At 37.4% G+C, this 15473-nt stretch overlaps 1 long non-coding RNA gene across 1 annotated transcript; it reads left to right on the top strand.

Annotated features, from left to right (window-relative positions):
• Nucleotides 1-10997: 10997 nt before the first annotated feature.
• Nucleotides 10998-12603, top strand: LOC131612138 (uncharacterized). Its single transcript, XR_009287290.1, has 3 exons — nucleotides 10998-11342; nucleotides 11435-11814; nucleotides 12337-12603. It is a non-coding gene; the product is annotated as an uncharacterized LOC131612138 (long non-coding RNA).
• Nucleotides 12604-15473: the final 2870 nt, after the last annotated feature.

Here is a 15473-nt window from a genome sequence, read left to right on the forward strand (position 1 = left end):
AGTCTTCACCTGGATCGTTTCTGCACCACGTCCTAATAAGGCCAGGATGGGTCGGGGTTCTACGGCCAACTCAGCTTCTACAGTTCAATGCGGCAATAATGTCTTCGCTACGAAAGCATGCTAAACATATATTACCAACAAGGAACCTCCACTGAGCGGAAGGATTCTCAAGTGCGCCTGCACATGACTATACCCTCCACCTAATTTCTTATGTGTACTTAATCCGGGTTAGGATTTGTCCATAATGTATCACTTGTAACAGAACCACACAAGTAACAGAACCAAAGAATCACACATGTAACAAAAATTAAAATAAAAACAATAATTAGAAATAACCCTTCCTTTGGAAACAATAAAAAGATGGTCTCCAGTGAAGTCGCCATTTTTCTGTCGCGGGCGAAAAACCGTTTTGTTCCTCTTTTTTGTGGGATGAGACACCTGATGCCTTCTTTGGGCTCGAGTGCTCATAAAAAAATGATTTTTCTTTGTTTCGACCAAACTTTTTATTATTTCCAAAGGAGGAAAAGGAAAAAAGCTGCAATAACCTAAAAGTGGGGGGAGATCTTGGGTAAGAGGGTTGGTTATACGAAGGGAAGGTATTAGCACCCAACGTATCTGTAGTACTCTACAGGGTTCTTTATTGTTTTTTATTCTATGTTATGGTGAAGGTTCTGTTGTGAAATAGGTGGGACCTAAGGGGTTTGTTTGATTATGCTCGCAAAGATCATCGCGATCCTCTGCATACATATCCCTTAAAGGGAATCAGAGCATCTGTAGCTCGGGGTCTACGGGTGCTAAGGGTTGAATGGTTTTTTTTGTTTTGTTTTGCTCGCCAAGGATCGACCTTGTGCCTACGTATTCTCAAAGGGATGTTGAGAAAGTCAGAGCAATCGTAGTTCCCACTTATGCTAGTGGAAGCAAAGGAAAATAGACAAATGTCGTCTAAATGCTAGATGTATCTAATCTATATCATCACATACATCTATTTGATTTTTGTTTGTTTGTTTAACCGGCCTTGTGGCAAAAACTTTCAATGAAGTCAGCCTTGTGACAAAAAGTTTTGATTAATCAGCCAGCCTTGTGGCAAAAGTTTCAATGAAGTCAGCCTTGTGACAAAAACTTTGATTAATCAGCCAGTACGGTGGCAAAACGGTTTGATTGATTAGCCAGCCTTGTGGCAAAAAGAAGTTTGATTGATTAGCCAGCCTTGTGGCAAAAAAAAGTTTGATTGATTGATTGATTGTTTGTGATGATATAGAAGAGATACTCCTAGCATAGAGATGAAAAATGTCTAATCTCCTAGGGTATTTGATTTGGATATTGGGGATGCTTATAAGAAGCCCGTGGGTCCTTGTACGAAGCCCAAGAGGAGGCTATCCGAGGGTCCTTGCATTGTAAGCCCAAGAGGAGGCTATGGGAGGGACAATCCAGGGTCCTTGCATTGTAAGCCCAAGAGGAGGCTATGGGAGGGTCACTCGTTTGTACAAAGCCCAAGGGGAGGCATGGTATAGTTGGTTTGAGCTCTTAGAGCGATTTCACCGGGAAACCATACTCTATGTCCTAACCTAAACTAGTGGAGATTCTTTGCACGAAGCCCAATAGGAGGCTATGGGGAACCTAGTGTTGTACTAAGTTGAATAAGCATATAACACAATCACAAGTATGAACAAGTACGAACAAACATGAACAAGTACATGAACAAATATGAACAGTTATACATATATGACAAAGTGTGTGTATATAATGGAGTTTATGAAGGAAATATACCTGTAAGCATGATCCATTTGTATACACAGGGCTCGGGACTCACACTCGGGGAGAGGTCCACTTGAATTTATTCAAAAGCTATGTAAACAGGTATTCACAAAGGGCTTGGGACTTATACCTACATGGAGGCCCATGGTATTTTTGGGAAGATTTAAAGAAACCTTCATTTTTGGTTTGTTATTCAAAGTTTAAAAAACAAACTGATCGAGGTATGTACAAAAAAGGTGTATGTACAAAAAGACGTACAATGAAATACCTAATTTCATGTACTGGAATGGGTATGTACGAAAGGGCTCGGGACTTATACCTACATGGAGGCCCATGGTATATTGAAAACATGGTTGATCGTTTTATTTACAGACGCGTCGTTTGTTGTTTCGAAAACAGTTTGAAAAGTATTGTTTTGAAAGAGTTTTCTGTACAAAGAAAAACTGTATAAAAGAAAAAGAGTGGGTCTTATACTCTCTAATATTCGAGAGGCCCCTGTTTTATTTTCATAAAACAGGGTGGATGGTTTTGAAAATGATTTGAATGTTTTTTGAAAGAACTGTTTGGAAGCAATTTGGAAAAAGTTTTCTGTTAAAAACTGTACAAAGAAAAACGAAAGGGACTTATACTCTCTAATATTCGAGAGGCCCCACATCGTTTTGAAAATCAATTGATCAATTAAAAAGATTTAATCAATAGTTTTCTTTGAAAATCAAAAGAAAATGGTTTATCGTTTTTGAAATGAATCGTGATCGCTTGTTTTAAAATGATTTGAATTTTGAAAGGAGTTAAATTAATCAAGATAAACAAAAAGATTGTCTTCAATTAACACTTAGATGATTAGGGTTTATTCAAAAAATATTTACAAGTGATTAGGTTAAAAATTAAATGAAAAAAACAATATTTAAAGTATTAAAAATACTTAAAAATAAGTCATTTTAAACCTATTTAAAAATGTATCAAATAAATATTTTTTGATGATTTTTTTTGGTATTCATAAAATATGTATATAAAATAATAAGTGTGTAAAAAATGAATAAAAAATGAGTTAATTTGATTGGTTAAATTAATGGTTGAAGTTGTGAAGAAAATGAAGAGAAATAGTGATAAAAAAGAAGGGTTTGGTCCCATAGGGACTTGAACTCGTGACCCTGAGGTCACTACTCAAAACAAAAGCCAACTGAGCCACGCTCGTGGCTTGTAATATACACGCGTTGAATTAATTATATTTTAAATCAATTTCCAGAAATCCTTTGAACAAAAAACGCGCCAAGAACAACCCTCCAACTGAAATTTGAAAATCTCTAAAACTGTGTTGTTTTGATCAAGCAAAGGGTCTATCTCACTCGGTTTTTCACAAGGAACATGATGGTGATCTCAGAATTCATTTATTTTTGCTCTAAAGGGGTCAATTTTCGCATGAACATGAAGAACCCTAGAACTGAAATTCAATGTGAAATCGTGTATGTGCAAGTTATGATGCAATTGATTGAGGGTTAATGATCCTCATAGGTGCAGAAACAAGATGGTATGCTCACATTTCATTTATGATGCGTGGAAGTATGAATTTGAAGTTCATGAGCACTTACCTTAAAAACGGCACAACTGAGAATCGAATTCTTGCTTGGAGGTGTTACAGAAGTTGTTTGATGATCTGGATAGCTTCAATGAACCTTATGGAAGGTGTCTAGATGCTTGGAACCATCTGAATTCATCTGGGCATGGCCATGGTACCCGATCTGCATAAGCTTCAAGAGTGAATCGAATTTGATGATTCTGAGGTTATTGGCTATATGTGATGGATTGGATAGTTCATATGTGATATATGGATGATGTTAGAAGTGGTAGTTTGGACAGAATTGAGCCTGAACAAAAATTGGCATGATAAGTCTCATGTTATGCATATTTGGAGGTGAGATGATGATTTTGAGTTTTCAGGTGTTTTGGGGTGTATGAGTGATTCAGACACATCATATATGACATTTAGAAGTTGTGGGAAGCATCACTTTGTTCAGAACTTGCAAGGTTTGGAGGTTGAGTTTTCTACCTCACTTTGAAACACATGACTTGTAATTCAAGAAAGAAGAGAGAAAACCTATAATTGTGAGGTTTTGGTGTGATTTGCAATGAAGTTTGGACCTCTATTTATAGGCCAAGAGTTCTGAATGCAGAGCTTTGCAACTTGATCAAAGTTTGATGATTTGGCTTAAGAGATAAAAAGGAATCTTTTACATTTAATGCAAAATGGTTAAAGTGACCAAACCATGGTTAAAACTCAAGCTTCTTATCCTCTTCCATTCTGATCTCAAATCAGAGAAAATATCTTCAATTATTGCCTCTTTGCATCATTACTTGGATTATAGGCAATGTAGTCTTGAAACTTAGTGAAAAATGGTGAAAATTCAAGTGAAAATGATCACTAAATGCATAATTCAAAACCATAGCTACACTCCATATTTTTTCATGCTCTTGGACATTTTGGAAAGCTCATGTTACACACTTCAAAAGCCTAGTTGAAAGTTTCTTCAAGACCTTTAAGGAAATGGGTGAAAAAGATCCATGAACTTTGAAGAAAATGAAGTTTTAAGTGAAATTTTCATAAGATGCCAACTTTGAAGCTCCATATCTCTTAAATGGTTGATCTTATGGAAAAAAATTATATGTGTCAAAGTTGTTTATTGGATCAAAATCTACAACTTTCATGTTGGAAGTTTTTTTCAGTTTGTAGGTGAAATTTTGAGAAATTCCCTTTCAAAGTTTGGAAAAAAACCATGAAAAACACTTAGAAATTTTTCTAAGTATGGAAAGTCAAACTTTGACTTTTTGATTCTTGATTGATTTTCTTGATTTCTCTTGATCAAATGACTTCATATATCATATATTGATGATTTAAAACTTCAAAAGTCATGGTTGACCCAATTTCCCCAAAAGTCAATGGTGATCTTGTACAGTTGACTTTTTCAGACGAATCGCGTTTCTGGAGTTTTCAAATGAAACAGGCTATCCTCACCATATGAATGGTATGAATGGATCATATTGAAGCATTAGAGGATATTAAGCCATGGTTTGAGTTGTGACACCATGTCCTGATTAAAAAGTCAGTTGTTCAGTGAATTAGGTCAAAAACCCTAATTGTCGACCAGATGAAATTGATGACTGTGGATCTTGAATTGAGATGTAATTTCCATTGGATGTTGTCATAGGGATTATTTGAAGATGATTGAAACCTTTGATTGACTTCCTGGGGATTTTTAGGGTTTTCCAAATGTGATCCCTGATTTCAGTCCCTGATAGTTCAAAAACCCTAATTCTGATGACTTGAAATTTCACTGTTGATCAATGCTTGTGTAAGAGATGTTCTGAGTCAATGGATTAGGTCAAAATGATGCACTTGTAGTCTTGAGGTCATGTCCCAAGTCATTAGGTCAAATTCTGAGCAAAAGTCAGGAGTATGCTATCTTCAGTCAAAACCCTAATCTGGTTGATTCAAAGTCTTTGAGCTTGTTGAAATGAATCTCTGAGGACCAAATGTTGATTATTGATGAAGATGATTCATTTGAGATGAAGGGAGAACAAAACCCTAATTGATTGTTACTTGTACTAATGAGTGATTTCTTGATTAAACCCTGCTGAGCACAAGTAACAAACACAAGCTATGCAATTTGTTAGAGATGCAAATGATGCATATGCAAATGATATGAGGTGGTATCTTAGGTCAAAAATTGGGGTATGACAGCTGGCAGTAAAACCCAGACATGTGGTAACTTTCCCTAATTTGGATGAGCATCTTTCCTTCATTTAAGAGGCATTTGACTGGTATACTTGCACATACACAAGTAAGGTCCCCCTCTTGAATGAAATGAATTCAGTTATTCTGTCACCTTTAAATGTTTGTGGTAGAATAGTACAAATACCTCTCTGTAAAGATGATTTCATGTCTCTTTACTGTAAACAGAGATTTAATTCCAAGCTTCAACCTTGAGCTTCAAGCAAGGCACCAAAAACAAGTAATTTCCCTAGTTAGTTCCCCGAACTACATTAAGCTCTGACTTCCACTAGGGATATGTAGGCATGAGGTTCACAAGGAATCTCAGCGAGCTAATAAAATACCAAAAATAGTCAGTCTGTCTATCTGTCTGTCTTTCTTTAATCAATTCAATTCTCTCTCCTAACACAAAGGAGAAACTTTCCCAATCTTTAGCAATAAACACAATCATAATGACACAGAGAAGGTTCCTGTAGAGTACTACAGATATGTAGGGTGTTTAAACACTTCCCTATGTATAACCGACCCCCCGGACTCCAGAATTTCTAGTCTAGGTGAAATCCCCACACTTAGCAAACTCCTAGGGTTTAGTTGAGATCTTTTTTCCCCTTTCCTACTCGTAGGACAAATAAGAAAGTTCGTGTGATATCGTAGGAAGAACTGAAACAAAATTCATCCCACCACGGGCGCATTCTCCTTCCAAATTTCGCGTGAAGGGTCTAGCGTGCCGTCCTCCCAAGTGAAACGGGGAGGTAAAGAAAACGACCACCACACCCTTACTATCCACACACCCCCTAATCACTACCATTCAACAAAATACACCCCCCCCCCCCTTTGTGAAACCAATGAAATTAATTAACTAAATTTCTAAAAAAGTGTTTAATTGTCTTTTATAACTAAATTAATTAAATTTCTAAAATTTGATAATTGTTTCTTTGGTAACTAATTAATTAAATTTCTAAAATTTGTTTAATTGTTTTTATCAATAACTTAATTTCTCCTCGAACCGACTAAATCCATTAGTCGTATTAGACGAGAAATAAATTGTTCTGATTAATTTATAATTTAATTATTCTTATTAATTCTCTCCTCGACCCGACTGAAGCTATCAGTCGCTTTAGACGAGAGATAAAAATACACAAATTAAAATACATTTTAATCTGCTGCCCGTGATGATCAATCTATCGATCTGAGCAATCAGCAATGCCTTTAATCCGTTAGCTATACTGACCAAATCCATTGGTCACCGCATCTAACGGTGCCAAATCAAATCAGGGTTGTATGCCAAACCTCAAAACTTTTTCATCATTCAAATCAAATTCAAACTGCGAATAGGCCATTCAAAAAGCCTTTAAAACAATTTCAAACACTTCCATAATCAATTCAATGGCGTACAACCCTGTGCCCGAACTACGTTGACTCTGATCCTCCATAAGGAGGTACGTAGGCACTTGGTAACAAGGCGAGTCTCCCCCCTAAAAATCTCAATTCACCTCTAAATTGTGTTATTTACCCTTTTCGTTTTTTGCCATAAACCTTTATCTTTAAATGTTAGCCTTTAGGAAAGGGTTGAGGGTGCCTAACACCTTCCCTCAACCTGATTATAATAACTTACCCTGAATCTCATATCTGCGTAGGGTTTCCTATTCGCCCTTCAGAATAGGTGGCGACTCTAAAACCTTCAATTTTAGAGCAGGTTGCTACAGCTGGCGACTCTGCTGGGGACACACATTATAGGTTAATTATTATGCTCCTAAGGTTTGAGAGGGTTTAGGTTTGTGGTTTGTGGTTTAGGGTTTTTGGCGCATTTTAGGGTTTGGCAAACTTGCCACGTTTAGGGTTTGGGGGAAAGTTCATCTTTTAATAATAAATGCTTAATTATTTATTTATTTATTTATTTATTTATTGTTTTTTATTAAATGTTTATTTGCCATATTTGCATTAAATGTTTAATTATTATATAATTTGCACTGTTGGGTTATATATTACTGTTGTTAAGCCTAAGCGTGGGAATTATAATAATGACCAGAGGGGAATTACATCGCCTACGAGTCTTATTATAATTCCACTCAGAGTGGGTTAAATATTCGGAAAGTTCTGATACGAGGCTCGACCTTGTTGAGTGGTGGACTGGGTATTTAGCTGATCTCTCTGGGAACCAACCCCTAAAATTCGAACCTCATGGACCAATGAGTTGTTCTAAAATCCAAAGAGACAAAAAGTCTCGGCGGCTACGAATGATCCCATGAGACCTTCTAGAACTTTCCCATGGGAAGGGTAGGCTCCCGAGCCGTTACGTCGAACCTATGAACTTAGGGCCTATGTGATTATATGTTGAATATATGCTTATTATTATTATTATAATATTGTGTTTTTTGTATAATTATTTGCATGCATCATACATCATATGCATATTTTTATCATGTCTTATCCACAGGTGGAAAAAAAGAGAGGAAAAAAAAAGAAGAATAAAAAATAATAATAATTCTTTTTGGTGAAAATTCAGGAAAAATGAATGCTAAGAAGCCTATTGTCCACCTCACCGTCTCAGTGCCTGACATCAAGAAATTGAGAAATATAAGGGATAAGATGTCATCAACTGCTTTGAACAGGTTTGAAGGCCGTTATGGAGATATTTTGGACTTGCTCAAGGTTAAGGTTCAAGAAGAAGCAATCACCGCTTTGATCCAGTTTTATGATCCGCCGCTCAGATGTTTCACTTTTCAGGATTTTCAGTTGACTCCTACTTTGGAGGAGATGGATGCTATGCTTGGGTTTTCAAGAATTAAAAAAGTATTTTATACAGGTGCTGGAAAAAGGGCTGAAATGTCTGATTTAGCCAAAGCTTTGGAAGTGCCCGTTGCGGATTTAGAAGCTAATCACAAAACCGATGGAGGAATACAAGGAATTAAAAGAACTTATTTGGAAGCTCAAGCTATGTCTTATGCTCAAAAGAAACAATGGGACATTTGCGGACATTTTTTGGCTCTTTTAATTTTTGTTATTGTTCTACTGCCTAATAGGCAGAATATGTTGATGATGCTGCTATTCATGTCTTCACCTCCTTCAGAAATTCAAATGAGGATCCAACTCCTACTATTCTTGCTAATATTTACTATACTATCCATGATCGGTATGAAAAGAAAAGGGGAGCAATATCTTGTTTTCTTCATTTACTGTACTCTTGGTTGACTTCTCACCTTTACAAGGCTAGTTATTTAATCAAAGATTTGACTAGGCATGAATGGTCTCAAAAGCTAAGAGCTCTCAATGCGGATTCTATCTTCTGGTTTGCAAGGAAATTAAATTCTGAAAGAATTATTTATAAATGTGGAGAATTTAATAATGTACCTTTAATGGGAACTTTGGGTTGTATTAATTATAATCCCGTGCTTGCATTGCGCCAATTGGGTCATTCTATGGATTGTGGGCCTTCCGATCAACAAGTGGAAGGACTAATTTTGCATGATAATGGGAAAGGAGAACCAAGGACATTAAAGAAAATAATTCAAGCTTGGAAGCATGTTCAAACAAAGAATTATGGACCGAAGAATATTGTTGCTAAGGAGCCTTACACTAGATGGGTTCAAGAGAGAGTTGGAAAGATTTTGCTACCTTTTGTTGTGGATCCCGCATATGTCGCACGCTCGCGAAATGTGAACAGAGTCGCCACCAATATATTTATCCCAAAGCGGGAAAGGAATATCAGAAAACCTAGAATAAGGATAAGAGAAGGTCTTGCGACCAGAGATAAGGGTACGGGAGTCGGTTACGCAAGGGGAAGGTGCTAGCACCCCTCACGCCCATCGTACTCGATGGTATCCACCTATGTTTGTTCTATTCTAAGGGTGTATAAATCTAAAGCTTAATTACTAAGGGAATGCATGCAAATGAAAGAAAAAGAAACACGGGGAAAATAAGGTTTATAAATAATTGTGCTCGCTTAGGCCCCGCGACCTAATGCCTACGTATCCTTTTCAGGAATCAGAGCGCCGTAGTTCGGCTCTTTAGTTTTTGTTTGTTTTTGTGTTTTTTAGTTGAACAGTTACATTCGCACTCCGCTGCTCGACCTCTGGAGTCTTAAGCTGGGAATGGAGCGGAAATAACGTGTCCGATTAATGAGAGAGAATGCCCTGAAGGCAAGAGAAAGAATGCCTCGGAGGCAAGAGAGAAAAAGAGATTGGTTTGTGTTTTTTATGTGTGATTCCATGATGGACGAAAACCTACTACAAGGCATCGCATCACTTCCTCACTTTGATTAGCTCTGAGCCTTTATTAGATATTTTGAAGTGTTTTAGTTTAGGTGTCTTTTAAGGGAAATTAATTTGTGACTTAGATCATACCAAAAAGAGTTTTGTTTTGCATATTTAGAGAACACACATCGAGGCCTACGCCACAATCGTTTCTCTAAATAACGGTTAAGAAATACATCGAGGCTTCACACCTCAATCATTTCTTCTCCGCTAAGTAAGGGAGATACAAAAAGAGTTCTTTTGTGAATATTTAGAGAATGCACATCGAGGCCTACACCACGATCGTTTCTCTAAACAACGGTTAAGAAATACATCGAGGCTTCACACCTCAATCATTTCTTCTCCGCTAAGTAGGAAAGAACATACATCGGGGCCTACACCCCAATCATTTCTTTCCTACTATGAAATATAGTAGCGGTATGATCTTCATCGATATTTATTAAGTATTTTAAAAGTTGAAAAGAAAAATAAGGAAAACTAGCCTAAAATGAACAACTAGCCTAAGTGTTATGAAAGGGGATTCCTAAATCCTAATGTTGTCATGGTTTCTACCTAAAGGTTAGGAATTAAAGAAACATGGAAGTAAAGTCACAATTAGAAGTCAATAGTGAGTAACACAATGGTGCAAAGCTATACACAAGCATGAAGTAGCAAGTCAAAAACATAGTACAAAATGAATTAAAAATACTACTATTTTTTTATATTGATTTTTATGGAAGAAGTTGAATTACAAGTCAAGCAAAAGGATTAAAACAATTAGACTAAAACTAATATTTTTTATGATTACTTTTATATGTCAAGAATTGGATTAAAGTCTTAAAATTAACATTTTCATTATCTAAAAAGAAATAGAAAAAGACTAATCAAAACCCAAAGTTATTAATTAAACAAAAAGGAATCAGGGGGGTGCAAATTTGAAAACAATGGTGTGATTAGCATGCCTGGGCCCAGGATATTTTTGTTATAGATTTCTGTTTGCCAAAAAACGTGATACTGGGCCTGAGGGGGTAAACCAGAAGCAATTTCTTGGGAGGCCCAATATGCAGTTTGATCCAGAAGCTTATTTTTTGTTTCAGAAAAGAAAGGTGTACGGGCCTAAGGGAAGTATGAATAGCACTCGGCCCATGGAGTTTTTTGTTTGATCCATATTTATTATTCAGATTATACTCAAAGAAAAATTAATAATTAATTAAAATAAACAAAAATAGAAAATGAATGAAAGAGGGAAATTAGGGTTTTTACTTGTGACGAATTAGCTTCTCTCGTGAAACTCAGAAACTCTCTTCTCCTTCACGTGCGGCGGCCGGGCCTCCCTCATCTCTCGCTCTGGCTTCTCTCCGATCTCAATCTCTCTTCCTCACGAATGAAACGGCGCGATTCTCTTCCTCTTCCCCGACGAGTTTTCTTCTTCGCCGTGAGATCACCGTCCGGACACGCTTTCGTCACTTTGCCATACTCTTATCTCTCTCGATCCCTCTCACATACATGGCTAACAACGAACAAGCTCGGAGAACGGCGATTCGTCCATCGCGGCAAAGACTAATGAAATCCAGAAACTCCTCGACGAGGTATATGACGTCAATTCAGAGTAATCGTACCGATTTTCTTCTTTCTGAATCTCTGTTGTGAACTATGAGTGGTTCTTGTTGATTGTTTGCAGATAGTGCGAAGATTGAAGTGTGTAGATGAATTGATGATGATGTTGCAGAAAGAGTGTGAAGGGATCGAAGACGTTTGCAGAGAAGAGGCTGAAGAAGCTGAAGATAGGGTGGCGATGGAGAATGATGAGGATGAAGGTCGATGGATGGGAGAAGAGAATTTACAGAGTGAATTTGAGATGAAGGTGGAAGAAAATGGAGGGAATCCAGGAGAGATTGAAGGTGAAGTGAATTATGGAGAAGATTGAAAATGGTGGATGAAATAGGAGGTGAAGAAGATTTGTGGAGAATTGAAGATGAAGTTGATTGTGGAGAGTGGTGAAGATCAATGAAGAAAAATGGTGGAGGATCCAAGAAAGTGAAGACCTGAGCATATATATAGGTAAACTCTTCTCTTCTCTTTCTGTTAGATTCAGTTAGGGAGTCTGTTAGAGATTCGGTTAGGGCTGTTTTTTCTGTTTTGGTAGTTATAGATTGTAACTGATTTTGGAAGGTTAGTTAATGGTTGGTTTGAATTTGTTATAGATGGAAACTGAGAAGTGTTAAGTTAAGGGATGGTTAGTTCTATTAGAACTTGGTTAGTTGAAGAGTGGTTATGGGTTAGAAAACATACTGTTGTAAGTCAGTTAGAAATTGGTTCCGAGGTCAGTTAGAAAACATACTGACTGTTATTGAGTTTGCCGAACCGTTCCTTGAAATATACTGATTTGAACATATGCAAGACCCTGTCTTCTTCAAGTTCCTTGTATTGTTTTTGTATGACTTTTATCTGTTTTGACATATTTGTGGACTGTATGGGTGACTATTTTGTACATTGATGATGCAGGTTGGTTTTAAATATAGGGACTGATCTTGTTTTACTGTGATTGTTGTAAGTCTGCTGATTGTATGATTTTTGTGGCAGGTTCGTGTAGAAACTTGGTGAAATGTGGCTAGCACCATAATGAAGATGAAACAGAATGGACTTGAAGGATTTGCTTGCGGTTCGAAGACGAAATGGTGCATTTGAGGAGGACTTTGAAACCTTTTTTATGTGTAGTTCTTTTTGTAATTTGAACATAATGATCTCAGCTTGAATTTGTAAATAAAGTAGGCTTTTTGTAATGATTTTCTATTTTCCATGGGCTTGTAATAATTGGGGACCTTGGTAATGGATTTTGTAAAATTTGAAGGAGTCTTGAATGATGTTGTCTCGAATCTCCTTTTTGAATTTACTATGAGTCGAGTCTTTGTACCATGATCAAGCAATAATTAGATTCACGAAATTGATTGAACAACCTTGAATCATTTAGGCATTTGAATAAGTACTCCAAATCCAATTTTGAATCGATGGAACCTCAATTCTTCAAATTAGGCTAACTTGCTTGACAAGCCACAGATGATTGAAAGAATAATGCAGTGCTTTGAAGAATCTTTGGAGATGAATCAAACTTATAGAAATAAAGTGAACCTTAAGTCTATCCTCCAATTAATGAACTCCAAACACACTTAAGTAATGATCCAGGAACTTCATCTTTCCTTGAGATACACACTTGATATCTCTTTTTTTTCGTAGAGATCTTGATGGAGATGCTTATTGTAGCTTGATAATCTTAAATAAAGAGGAGAGTCTCTAAACCATAGAAAAACCCTTATTACTAAGACCCTTGATTCCAATGCTCAATTATTGATTAAATGAATGCATGGGTTTATTTATGACCTAAGATGTAGATGAAACGAGAAACATAAGCCAATTAAGAATAATTAGATGGGCAAATTTTGGGGTGCAACAGCTGCCCCTATTTAATCGTCTTAAACCTGAAGGAGAGATTGGCGTTAGCCTTTCGAGCATTCAAGGTGGAAGAAGATTAAATACCAAGTGAACCTGAAAATTTGCCTTATGAGAGATAAGATCCACTAGGGAAGAAATGGTGTCAACTCCACTGAGGAAAAGTGTATCAACTCTGGGTTGAGCAAGTTAACTCTGGGTTAGGAATGAAATAAACATCAGCTCTGGGTTGAAAAAGAAAAGTGGGTCAACTCTGGGTCGAAGAATAGAGGGAAGTCAACTCGGGGTTGAATAAGAGGTAAACATCAACTCTGGGTTGAGAACGGAAAGGGAAATCAGTATTAATGGGACAGGATAATAGGCATCAACTCTGGGTTGAGAAAGAAAGCAAGGAAATCAACTCTGGGTTGAACAGGAGAAAAGGTAACCGTCAACTCTGGGTTGAGTGGGAAAAAAAAGACAAGGATCAACTTTGGGTTGAATAAAGATAACCGTCAACTCTGGGTTGAGTGGGAAAGAGAAAAGGAAACCGTCAACTCTGGGTTGAGTGGGAAAGAAACAAGACAACCATCAACTCTGGGTTGAGTGGGAAAAAGATAAGCATCAACTCTGGGTTGAATAAAAGGCAAACATCAACTCTGGGTCGAATAAAAGGTGACCGTCAACTCTGGGTGAGTGGGAAAGAAACAAGACAACCATCAACTCTGGGTTGAGTGGGAAAAAGATAAGCATCAACTCTGGGTTGAATAAAAGGCAAACATCAACTCTGGGTCGAATAAAAGGTGACCGTCAACTCTGGGTGAGTGGGAAAAGACAAGGGATCAACTCTGGGTTGAATAAAAGATAAACATCAACTCTGGGTCGAATAAAAGGTGACCGTCAACTCTGGGTGAGTGGGAAAAGACAAGGGATCAACTCTGGGTTGAATAAAAGGTAAAAGTCAACTCTGGGTTGAATGGAAAAAACATAAGATAACCGTCAACTCTGGGTTGAGTGGGAAAAGAAAAAGACAACCATCAACTCTGGGTTGAGTGGGAAAAAATAATTAACTCGGGGTTAAAAGATGAAAGGAAAGTCAAACTTGGGTTGAACACAAAAACATCAACTCTGGGTTGAAGAAAGATGAACATGATTGACCTTGGGAGATGACACCACAATAGTAACTCTGAGTAATCCAATGGAACATCAATTGAATGCTTGTAGGGACCTCATCTGATGAGTAACTTGGCTTATGCTTCATATGCAAATGTTTGATTTATTTAGTGCACTTCTGGAGATGCAATGCAATGAATTCTATATGCAGTGTACAGGTTGATCAGGGTTTCTGCTTTGCGTGGAATAGATTAGGTGGAGTTATGAAACTCTGCTTGAGAATCAAGATGGGGTGGATGCCCCTGATTTGTTGATGATTGGATCATGCGGGAGAAATGTCAATGAGAATGCAATGATGTGCATGATGCATGCATGACTATGAATGGAATGATTTGTTTCCAAGCTACCAGGGATGGATGGAGAGTGCCTTTATAGAAATGTCATAGCTTGAAGGATAGCCCTTGTGAAGGTGAGATGGATTGACTCCTTGACACCTATCTCGATATCTGACGCTTGATTGGAGATGAAGAAAAGGATTGTTACTAGCTTGCCCCAGCTTGTAAGATCTCTTGAGATATAACTTTGATATGCTTGAATCATGGAGATTTGCGATGGTCTGCCCCAGTGTTGGTCATGGAATGAATGCCCCATATTGAAAGGAACTCTTACACCAGATGGATACTTCAGGTATTTGCTTTGCGGATGACCAACCTTTGCCTTTGTAAGATTACTCGGTGGAATTTCAATGTTGAACTTTCCTTGGTATCAAGCACTTATTCTCAAGTTAGAGACAATTCTGTTTTGAAAAAGATAATGAGAAATGCAATGCACATGTTAATCTCAAAGAAAAAGTTTTATTTGTCAAAATGTTGTACTGATACTAACACAAATGACACAACAACATTAAGAGTCAGTTTGGCATGATTTTACAGTTTGTATGCTTTTGGAGCGAACCCTGCTTCAATTAGGACTTTTGAGGGTTGTAACGTGGCCGGGTTCACGGTTTAAGAAACAAAGGATAAAGGCTCAAGTTCTACTTAACCCACCCCTTCTTCGTGATGTTCTCCAGTCCTACGTTCAGCTAGTTTAACACGAGCGTTCGCCTTTCAGGAAGGATGGTGATGGATGAGGATCCTTTGTAGCTTTGATGGAGGTGGCAGTCACCCTTTAGTGCTTTTGTT

Source organism: Vicia villosa, linkage group LG6 (genome assembly GCF_029867415.1).
Source record: "Vicia villosa cultivar HV-30 ecotype Madison, WI linkage group LG6, Vvil1.0, whole genome shotgun sequence".
NCBI lineage: Eukaryota > Viridiplantae > Streptophyta > Magnoliopsida > Fabales > Fabaceae > Vicia > Vicia villosa.